General features: G+C 46.2%; 1 long non-coding RNA gene across 5 annotated transcripts in view; it reads left to right on the forward strand.

The window, feature by feature from the left end:
- LOC116072179 overlaps positions 1-10322 on the forward strand; it is a 104301-nt gene extending 93979 nt beyond the window's left edge. For 4 of the 5 annotated variants that reach the window (XR_004111341.1, XR_004111342.1, XR_004111345.1 and 1 more), the window contains 3 exons: positions 119-219; positions 4407-7377; positions 10222-10322. This is a non-coding gene — a long non-coding RNA (uncharacterized LOC116072179). The remainder of the gene's footprint in view (positions 1-118; positions 220-4406; positions 7378-10221) is intronic. The other variant, XR_004111343.1, reaches the window with a different exon arrangement.
- The last annotated feature ends 1013 nt before the right edge of the window (positions 10323-11335 follow it).

Here is an 11335-nt window from a genome sequence, read left to right on the forward strand (position 1 = left end):
TGTGTGTGTGTGTGTGTGTTCCTGTGTGCATGCCCATCTGTGCATGTATGTGTTAGAGACCAAGGATCAATATCAGGTGTCATTCCTCAGGAGTCATCCATCTTATGTTTTGAAACAGGGTCTCTGACTGAACTTGGAACTCACGGTCTGAGCTAGAGTTGCTATTGAGAAAGTCCCAGGAATTCTTTGGTCTTCCACTCCTCAAAATTTGCAGTACAGGTGAGTGTCACTCCTGGAGGTCTGAGATTCAAGGACTTGAACTCAAGTCCTTATGGCCTTGCATGAAACACTTTGCTGACTGAGCCATTTTCCCAGCCCCTTAAACACACTGTTGAAGTGTACTAGATAGTCCAAGACTCCAGGGGACCTCAGAAGTGCCAGCTCCAGTGTATCCTCAGCTACTGCAGCCATAAAACCCCATAAAGCCCAATCACAGCCTGAAAGGGCAGTGGTCTCTGTGCCAAGGTGGCAGTTAAGCTGACTGAGACAGTTCGGACTTATGGCTTGGCCTTTGCTTTTGCTGGTCATTTTGCCACATAGTGGCTGGGCAGTGTGCCGGGTGCCGGCAGGTCTGAAAGAGATGCAGGTGACCTTGCAGGAGTGAGCCTGTGTTTCCATTGTCTTCCTAGCTCAGGGCTGCACGTGTGAGAGGTGGGGTTTCCCTCATTCATTCTCAGAAGCCATCCCTGAGCACTGGTTGGCCTATCCTGGAGCAGGATTTCCCTCCCTGATCTGTGACTGCTCCTTCCATTAAAGATTTATTGTCCTCCATGACTATATCGATGGCTACACTTTTAAAAACAGAATGTCATGGGAGAAATACTGGACAAATGGCAAATCTATCATGGCAAAAGTCATGGGACCTTTCAAGAGAAACATCACATGGCCTCACAGCAGGACTGTGGGAAGGAAATGGGTCTGCTGAAGACAGATGCAGTCAGCCAGGCTTTATAGGTCCTGATATGCTGGGCCAGGTTCCCAGACCCAAACTTCTTTTCTTTCCTGAGAAAAACTGCTCCACAGTTGTGTATTTTATCTGACAAGAGAGCATTTGGTGCTGTGAAATTGAATTGCCAAGAACCCCCACAGGAAGAGACAACAGCTCGCCTGCTCTGGGCTTGGAGCCTTTCAGAAAGTCTAGGACTTCCCTGGAACTTCTGATGGAAGTCTGATGGGGCAGGCATGGAAGGGGTCCTGTAGGTGGATGATCTTGCAGTCAGCATGATTGAGAGGAATTATCTTGGCTATGGACTGTGTTTGTGGTATGTGTTCATCCTCTCCTTGTTGATTTGTCTCCCTGGGCTAGGGAAAGATTGTAGATTTCTAGAGATATGGGCAGACAACAACTCGTTACCCAGGGGCATGTCCCTAAAATAGAATATATCTTATAGGAAGTTCCAGGTGACAGGGAGGTAGCTTTCAGCATAGCCCTACTAGATCTCTGGGGGAAGTAGCTTCATGTGTATGTGCATGTTCCTCTGTGTGTGTGTGTGTGTGTGTGTGTGTGTGTGTGTGGTGTGTGTGTGTGTGTGTGTGTGTGTGTGTATTCATGATGTGAGGAGGCATCAAGTAGCATGACTGGGGGAGACAAGGGGCAAACAACCCTTTAGGGAGCCCTTTATCCCACAGTTCCTCAGGGTTGATGGATTCCCACAGGGCTTCACTTCCCTTTGTTATCTAACCCCTTAACTAGCCCAGGACAGAGATGAGGACAGTGCTGGGAGAGAGAGGGCAGGTGAAAGGATGACACAGATTCAGATTCAGAAAAGCAGAATTTCAACAGCAAAGTAAAAGGAAGTCAGGATGTCTTCAAATCACCATACTTGAATTATTTGAGTAGAGACCACTAAGCATCCTGTCCCTCACTCAGGCCTGGGATCCCAAAACATGGAGACATGGAGCACAGCCAACACTGATTTGGATAAAAAGAGAAAGGGACATATCTAACACACACACACACACACACATACGACACCAAATTTGAGGTATGGAAAAAACTCTAGTAGCATGCATAAAAAAAGCATAAACCAAATTTGTTGACTGAATTGATCACATGACACAGACATCATCCTCCCAAAGCCCTACTTACCATTCTGCTCCCAAACCTAATTTTCCTCTGCTCCCTCCACCAAAGCCACACCCAGATGCCTAGACCCATCACGGAAGAGCTATGCTTCCCAACTCCCAAGATGAATTATGAGCCAGGGCCATGTGTCTGGCTTGGAGCGTGATTGATCTTTCTGGAGGAAGTGTTCAGGGTTGCTAATGGGAAGCTAATGTCTCTTATCCGGTGCACAAAGTTCAGAGATGTCTGCAGTCACTAGGTAGGCAAGACTTGATCCCCATCATGGTGGAGAAACTGTCTTCTCAGCAGTGCATTAGCAGGCTTCAGTGGGCCTCCCCTGGGCCTCTGAGGCCAGACAGTCAGAACTGCTAATTTTGCAAATAGCCTGATTCCACCATGTTTTAATTAGCATGGAACTGCAGACTGATTCTACTCAACAGATTGGCAAGTGAAAACTGGGTTAAGGTAGGGGTGTGTGTGTGTGTGTGTGTGTGTGTGTGTGTGTGTGTTTGTTCCTGTTCTGGGGTTGTCTAACTCCGTAAGACTCTGTTTTTACATATACCCTCATCCTATTCCCCCCAAAACACTCAACAATTTTCATCAAAATAATAAAGGAGAGCAGGGATGTAGCTCAGTTGGTAGAGTCCTTGCCTAGTGGGTTCAGTCCCCAGCACTGCATAAACATAACACTGTGATGGATACTTACAGTCCCAGCTATTAGGGGTTGGAGGCAGAAGGATCAGAAGTTCAAGACCATTCTCAGCTACATAAGAAGTTAGAGACAAGCCTGGGATACATGAAACCCTGTCCTTAAAATGTAAAATAAAAAGAAAGCAAATGTGAGGTTGGAATTTTTGCAGGAGGCATAGCTGCAACTTGGAATAAGTAAATGCTAGATGAAACTGGTGACTTGGGAAGCCCACCCATGCCACCAGAAGATATCACATCATACTCAAGGTGTATGTCTGTATGTCATAGTTTAGTGGCCTAGAGAGCCCGCAACTCAGAGTTCAAACCTAGACTCTGCAGTATCTGTTCCTTACAGCAGGCCACTGGCCAAGACGATTACCATGGCTACACCTCTGTTTCCTTGGGTGGGAAACTGGTAAAACAGTTGCCTCTCATTCTAGTCAAAACTAAGAAAATTAGTTGGGATGGGGGCAAGCGTGACAGCTCAGCCATTAAAGGCACTTTCTCCAGAACCCATATGGTACACAGAGAAAACCAAGTCCCACACATCGTCCTCTAACCTCCACACAAGCTCCCTGGTCTGCACACCATCCTCAGCCCACACAAATAAATGAATGAATGAATGAATGAATAAATAAATAAATAAATAAATAAATGGTTTAGTTGTTGTTTTAAAGAAAAGATAACAAATGTGGTGTAGAGTCTGATCACAATGGCATAGTATGGTTTCTAAGGACATCTATCAGGATCCAGGAAAGGAAAAAAAAGGGGTTAGGGTGGCTGAATCGCTGAAGGCGGCATACTGCACCTGCTCCTAGCAAAACAAGCCTGTCTCCATGGCAAGGTGGAGAATCCTATAATGACATATCTGACATCAGATAGGTTTAAAGTTCTACATCAAGGTCATCAGAAAGATGTGTGAGCATTCACACCAGGTACATGGTCAGCTGTGCCTCATTTGGGGCAGTTTCAAATCTGTACGTGGATAACATGATTTAAAAGCACATCCCACATGATTGAGTCAATAGATAGGCTGCGTGGGGCTTAGGATGTTCAGACACAAGCCCAGTAACCTGTCCACAGTGAGACAACAGTGTGGCCACGTCACTTCCTGAACCTGAGTCAGAAGACTGGTGTTATACTGGTGGGTTTTCGCCTTGTCCCATGTAATGGCCTCTCCATGAATGCTGTGGAGAGACTAGAAGGTAGGAGACCAGGGATGTAGTTCAGTTGGTAGAGCCCTTGCCTAGTAAGCATAAAGCTAGATGAGGATTAGAAAACAAAGCCCTGGTCCCTTGCAGGGGACTCCATAGCCACAAAGCCACAAGAGGCATTTCCTGTGTTTTTAGAAGTGTGCCGGGAACCTCAGCTATACATTTTGGGTTGAGGTTATTGGTTTGGGCCATTTTATTTTATTCTTTGGTGTGGATGTTGTTGTTGTTGTTGTTGTTGTTATTGTTTGGTGTTTTGTTGTTGTTTTGTTTGCTTTGTTTTTTGTTTTTGAGACAGGTTCTTGGTATGTAGCCCACCCTAACCTGGAACTCAAGATCCTCCTGCCTCAGGTTGACTAATTTGCCCAGAATCACTGCAGCTAGTGAAGGACCCAGGGGCTGGGACAGAATCACAGGTCCTGTGCTTACTTTCTCTACAGTGCCTCCTCAGGCCCACCAAAGTCTTCCAGGGTAATGCAGAAGACCACGCCACAGTAAGATGCAAGGTAGACACATCTCCTCATTGCTGTATTCTGTAATTATCAGACAAGAGAGTGGGGTTCCTGTCTGAAGATCCTCGAAGATGTGCCTGTGTGAAGCTTTACCATGTACTCTGTGTAGGTGTGGTCAGTTTTCACATCCGTGCAGATGTGAGCTAACTTTCCCCTGATGTTTGCTGAGTGCAGGCCAACAGCATTCTGCATGGCTAACATGTCTTAGAAACCAAATCCCTGGGGCTGTCATATGCAGAGGGTCTGTGGTGTGGCCATTTTATAAATGAGCCGAGTGAAGGCCAGAGAAAGAAACAGCATGCTCCAAGTCAGAGCAGAAGGCAGCATCCCCAAGATCTGTTTTAATGTTTGCTTTTTTACAACAGAGGATCTCATGAAGCCCAAGCTGGCTTCAGACTCAACTGTATAGCTGAGGATAGACTTGAACTTGATTCTCTAGTTTTTCTACCACTGGATACCAGGATTATAAGTATGAACTATCATGCCCGGTACTTTAAGTACCATCATGAGGTACTATGGACAGAACCCAGGTCTTCCTGAATACTAGGAACGCACTCTACCAACTGAGCTATATCCCTAGACCCTCCTCTGGGGATAAGCCCAGGTTCAAATCCAAGGCCTTAACAACACCAGGACATGGACTTACAGCACAGCATGCTACAGGACCTGGGCATGCTCTATCCTGTCTAGTAATGGCAAAAGCCATCTTTTTAACAGCCCACACTATGATTCTTCCATCAGACCAGAAAGGCCCTAGATAGCCCAGCTTCCTATTTTAAGCCATCCTTGATACATTTAACTGATGGCTGTGTGGGACTGCTAGGAAAAGTTTGGGAATCACCAAGAGCTTTGACTTTCCTGCCCACAAAAACAATTGGCCTTGGCAGATGTCCAACACAATGACCTTAGGTCCATTTAACGAAAACCCTATTAATTCAAAAAGAAAGAAAGAAAATAAAACAAAATAGGACAGGCAGTATAAAGATCTTGAAAATAATCTTATGTGCCCTTCCTCCACTGTTGCCTTGACCAGACAGGGCCACGAAGCTAAAATGACAGGATTAGGACAATTGCTTTGTTAACACACAGGCGCAGCATGACACGAACTCTAGAAAAGGCATTTGGCAGGATTAACCTGCTGAGGATAAAGATGTAGCAGACGGGACCTGAATTAATGGACTGGTATGGCCAAAGTGGAGAAACCTATTTGCATGTAATATTAACTATACTAATAAACTCCAGGCTGGGCTCCAACAGCCCAGGAGCCTCTTTGAACCAGGACTTGATTCCTGTACATCGGATCTCTGGCATCTGCCAAGATGTGTGAGTGCAAGTTGGCTGCCTACAGATTACCACTCTGTCCTTGGTGCCTACACTAGCACAGGCCCTTTACTGACTCCAAATTCAAGCAGATCCCACTTACAATCTTATTTATTACCTATGGAAAAGCAATGAAAAAACGCAGGTTCAACACATGTAGAAAATATCCGCCTGGGACTGGAGAGATGGCTCAGTAATCAAGAGCCCTGGCTGTTCCTCCAGAGGACCCGAGTTCAGTTTGTGGCATCCAAATGGCAGCCAACAGTTATCTAACTCCAGTTCTGGGGGATCTGAAGCCCTCTTCTGACATCTGCAGGCACAGTGCATACATGGCGCATACACACACATGCAAAACACATAAAGTAAAATTTAAGAAGAAAATGCCTACCTGACCCAGGCTGTTGGCCTGACCTGTGTATTTCTTGAAAGTCTGTATGGGACTAAGGTGAGCCAGCAAGACTCCTGGGATGTGACATTTCAGGAGGTACCACTGTCTGGCTCATTCTCCAAACAAGGTGAATGCCTAAAGATTCGTGCAGTGCCCCTCAGACTGCCCTACTGCAGTTTACCATTGAAACAGTGTAATCTATACCCATTCAAAATCAATACACTTGCAATAGACAGCTGGATGCTGGGCCGTGTGGTGGAGGAGAAGAATGTCGGCGGGTGGGGACCTCTGAGGGGTCCTGTAAAATACATTTCAGATCATTCCAACTAAAGAGCAAGAGATCCTGGTATTTATCTACCAGCTTTTCTACTTTTTTGTTTGTTTGGTTGGTTGGTTTTTGTTTTTCAATACAGGGTTTCTCTGTGTAGTCCTGGCTGTCCTGGAACTCACTCTGTAGACGAGGCTGGCCTCAAACTCAGAAATCCGCCTGCCTCTGCCTATTAAAGGCACATGACACTGCTGCCCAGCTCTTTACTGTACCTGGCTGGTAGCTGTCCTTGGAGAGTAATTCCCCACCATACAGACTAGACATACTCCCCACAAAGAAGCCAGGAAACCTAGAGCAACAGCCTGTGTGTACAAGAATGCCTAGGCCATGTGGAGTGTAAAAAGGTGTGAGTCAGGCTGTGAGTGACAGCCACTGAAGTTTCCAGGTTCTTGTATACTTCAACAAAGAATTGTTCTAGGAATGCTAATAAAGATTGAAATAAAAGAAAGAGAGAGAGCCCTTGAAAGGTTAGCCACAGAGCTGGAACAGCTCTGAGATTCAAAAGCCCCAGGCTCCAGGCTTCATAGGTCATTTATGTAACATCTGCCTTCTCTTGCATTTGGAGGTGGGCTTTCGGTCTGTTTTGTTGTAGTTAGTTTTGGTGAAAGGGATTTTCCCTGCCAGCTGCCTTAGGGGGGTGAGGGAGGCAGGGTTGACTAGGGAGTCTTCCTAAACTGCTCTCTACCTCTTTCATTGACACAGGGCCTCTCAGTTGAATCCAGAGCTCACTAGAATGGACTAGTCCAGCTAGCCAGCTTACTCGGGAGGATCCCCTGCATCTGCTTCCAGAATGCTGAGATTGCAACAGGGACGCCTGCCAGCTGCCATTTTTATAGGTTCTAAGTTGTCAGGCTTGCCCCAAGGTAAGAGCAGAGTTTTGAAGGTCAGAGGGTTAGGGAGATGGCCCAGTCAGTGAAGTGCTCACTACACACCCATGAAAACCAGAGAGTGGTGGTGGTGCATACCCATAATCCCAGCCCCAGGGAGTTGGATACAGGACCGCCCCCGGGACTCCCTGGCCAGCCAGCCTAGTCCTTGGGCCAGGAATTAGCCCTGTCTCAAACAAAGTAGATAGCTTTTGAGGAAGGAAACTGTACGTTGACCTCTGACCTCCACATGCACATCAAGTGTGTGTGTGTGTGTGTGTGTGTGTGTGTGTGTGTACACAACAACACAAAGGAGCTGGAGCCAAAGCAGTTACGGGGTGGAGAGGATAAGGTCAGCTAGCGCTTATCTTTGCAATGATTGCAAGTTAAGACATAAGTCACTCAATTCAAGATAATCATTTTCTAAACTAAGGAGCGGAGTTGGCTACAGAGGGTCCCCGCTTATGGTCCCTAGCCTCTCCCTTGTTTCTGAGTGACCCTTGTCCCTTAGTGCAAGGTTGGGATGGCACCAACACAAAGGTTTTGAAATTTTACTTTTTTGGAGTGTGCCCAGGTGTCACCTAGAAGCTGCACAATCTCCCTGTGAATCTTGACCAAAGGCATGTGGTACCTGTGCTATGACTAGCTACTCCCATGTTTTCTCATTGTGATTTGCAAGCAGCTGACCCTACTGTCTACCACTGGCTTATTCTCAGAGCAAGTGGTACTGATCCCCAAGACAGTCCACAGAAAGCACATGCAGGTCATTGTTTACCCAGTACTTAGAGAGCCATCTACGTGAACTCAGTCAGCACCAATAGCCACCATCAAATGTGCCAACTTTATCAAGTATTTGCTTGTGCCGGGCTTTCTAAGCTCAGTACATTGGTTGGTAGATATTGAAACTAAAATCCAGAAAGGTTCATAAACCCCAGAAACCCAGGAAGGAAAGGGCAGACCTGGGAAGCTGTCCAGACACACTTGGCTCACATTGCTGTGGGCGGATGCTGCACAGCCCGCCGCTTGTTCATCTTCGGTGTCTAGAGAGTAGAACCAGGTGGAACATGGACCTCCCTCAACAGATGAGCAATGTCAGTGTGGGGAGACTCTCCACGCTCCCCACACAAGACCCTTCATGATGCTGGCCTTCCCAATGTCTAACGTCCTTGGCGAGACACAGAACATGACTTTCACCGAGTTCGAGCTATGCAGTGCTCAGCACCACCCCTAGTCCAATGGCAGCATCCTTCTATCCCTGTTTACTGAAAGTTTCACATTAATTTTGAGTCCTTGCTGGGAATCTGAATGCATAACCATATTGGCTAGAAATACCACAGCATGGCAGCCTACACTATGCAGCTTGCAGTGAGCTAGCAGGAAATTGAGGTACTTCTGAACATCAAGGCTCAGGTGGCCCATGTGGAGTACAGTGGGTGACTTATTCAAAGCGCCTCCAGACTCTAACAGGAATGTTGGCCAGAACCTCTGTGCCAGGGCTAGGAACTTGCCAGGTTTGTGTCCTTAAAGCAGATTCCAAGATAGATGGCAGAAAGAGGAAAATGTGATTTTTTTACTGGATGACTAAGAACCACGAAGCAAGCAGGAGCCACTGGGGCCAAAGAGCTGATCATTTAAAGCATTTATTGACATCTGGAAATGGGAATTAAACCTCTAATGACATTTCATGTCAGTTGGTGCTTAGTAATTTCATAAAAGTAATAAAATCCAGGCAGATACTGAAAGGAAAAACTTCCAAGGTTACCTGCTTAAAGAGAATCCAGCTGCCATGATGGCTCACTGGTGTGTGTGTGTGTGTGTGTGTGTGTGTGTGTGTGTGTGTGTGTGTATGTGTGTGTGTGTGTGTGTGAATATATGTGTGAATGTGCAAGTGTATGTATGAGGGCACATGAGTGTGTGTGTGTGAATGAGGTTGTGTAAATCTGTGTGTATGTGTATGACTGTGTGTATGAATATGTGAGTGTATGTCAATGTGTAAGTATGTGTGAGGGCATGTGAGTATGTGACAGTATGTGAGTATATGTGTAAATGAAGATATGTGAATGAGGATGCACACGCGTGTAGTTCAGAAGTCAACCCTAGGTGTTGTCTCTCAGGACACTATCCTCCTCAACTTTTGAGGAAGGGTCTCTGATTGGCCTGGAACTCGCCCAGTGCTGGAATTACAAACACGCACCACTATGTCTGGCTTTGTGTGAGTTCTAGGAATCTCATTTAGGTCCCTGAAGCAAGCACTTTATCAACAGACATCTCCCCAACCCATGGCTTTCATGAGGGCTACTTGATAACTATCTCAGGTTTTTTTCTTTTTTCTTTTTTTGGTTTGTCTGACAGTCTGAGTCCTCATGTTGTCATGTGTAGATGTCTCCTGAGGAATGACGAAAATATTGACCACACACATTCACACACACATACACACTCACAGACACACACATTCACACATGCATACACCCTTACATACATTCACACACACACATTCACATATTCTCACACACACATACATTCACACACACACTCATACACACACATATACATATACACATTCACACACACACACAGACTTTCTCACCCACATACACATACATTTACACACACTCATACATACACACATACGCACACTCACACAAATTTACACATATTCACACACTCACATATATATATACTCACACATTCACACACTCACACAGACACACACTCTCACACTCACACTTTTACACACACACACACACAGGAAAAGTCTGCTATAGGAAATGAAAGGAAGATCTGCAGGCACCCTGGTCCCACCTTAATCCTCACTGTCACCCTTGTCTTCTCTCCTCCCAGCAGCAGCTCTGCAGAGCCACCTCTGGATCATCAGCTATCTGCCGTCTCAGGACCACCCAGCAGTGATGCACATACTGCAGAGGCAACCCCTTCGCCATCGGCCACTTCAGAGACCTCTGGCATGGTGTTTGTGGGACAGCTGGTGTTGTGAATCAGGCCGTTGCCAATCAGAGAACGGCTACTTCACAACACCAGGGTCACACTGCACTACAGGCATCGAGCAGCAAGCATCCAGACGCCTGAATACCAGGATACCAGCAAGAGCACCTGCCTGTGAGGCACCCTCCCCATCCCACCCCACTCCCCCACCAGTCCTTGCAGGACTCCTCCTTCTGGCTCCAGACCACAGGTGGTGACTCTCCAGCTCCTGCCCTGATGGTGTGACTGAAGCTGATATTTATTGTAACACAAATAGCTCAACTTCAGAAGAGAGCACCAACTCCAGGCACCATTAGCTTCCCACAAAGGCAACAGCACAAACAGATCTCCTAGGGTGAGGGAAGATGTTCTCAGGCCCTTAGACAAGCTGAGCGCTCTTAACTGAATGTCTCCTCAAGAGGGTCTGAAAACACATCGAGACTATAGAAACAGGCCCTTTCCCCCGGTTGTTTCCTTTCCTTTTATTTTTCTGTTACTTTTCTAAAAATTGTATATATGTGTGTGAATGTGTGTGTGTGTGTGTGTGTGTGTGCGTGCGTGTGTGTCTGTGTGTATGTCTCTGTGTATGTGTGTATGTGTCTGTGTGCATGTGTGTGTCTGTGTGTACATGTGTGTGTCTGTGTGTATGTGTGTGTGTGTGTGTGTGTATGTGTGTGTGTGTAAGGGGTGGGAGGATGTATAAGCCAGGGGAATCTTCCTCAATTGCTCTCTTTTAAAAAAAAAAAATTAAACTCTACTTATTTATGTATGTGTATGTGCCTATGTGAGTTTATGTGTACCATGTATGCAGGTGGTGCCCAGGGAGTTCTGAAGATGAGTGTCGAATCTCCTGAAACTAGAGCTATAGGGGTATGAACAGCCATGTGAGTTCTGGGAACTGAACCTCTGCAAGAGCGAAAACCCATCCTTAAACCTCATAAGCAGCCCTCAGCCCCATATCTATTTACTTATTTAG

Source organism: Mastomys coucha, unplaced genomic scaffold (assembly GCF_008632895.1).
Source record: "Mastomys coucha isolate ucsf_1 unplaced genomic scaffold, UCSF_Mcou_1 pScaffold23, whole genome shotgun sequence".
In the NCBI taxonomy this organism is placed as follows: domain Eukaryota; kingdom Metazoa; phylum Chordata; class Mammalia; order Rodentia; family Muridae; genus Mastomys; species Mastomys coucha.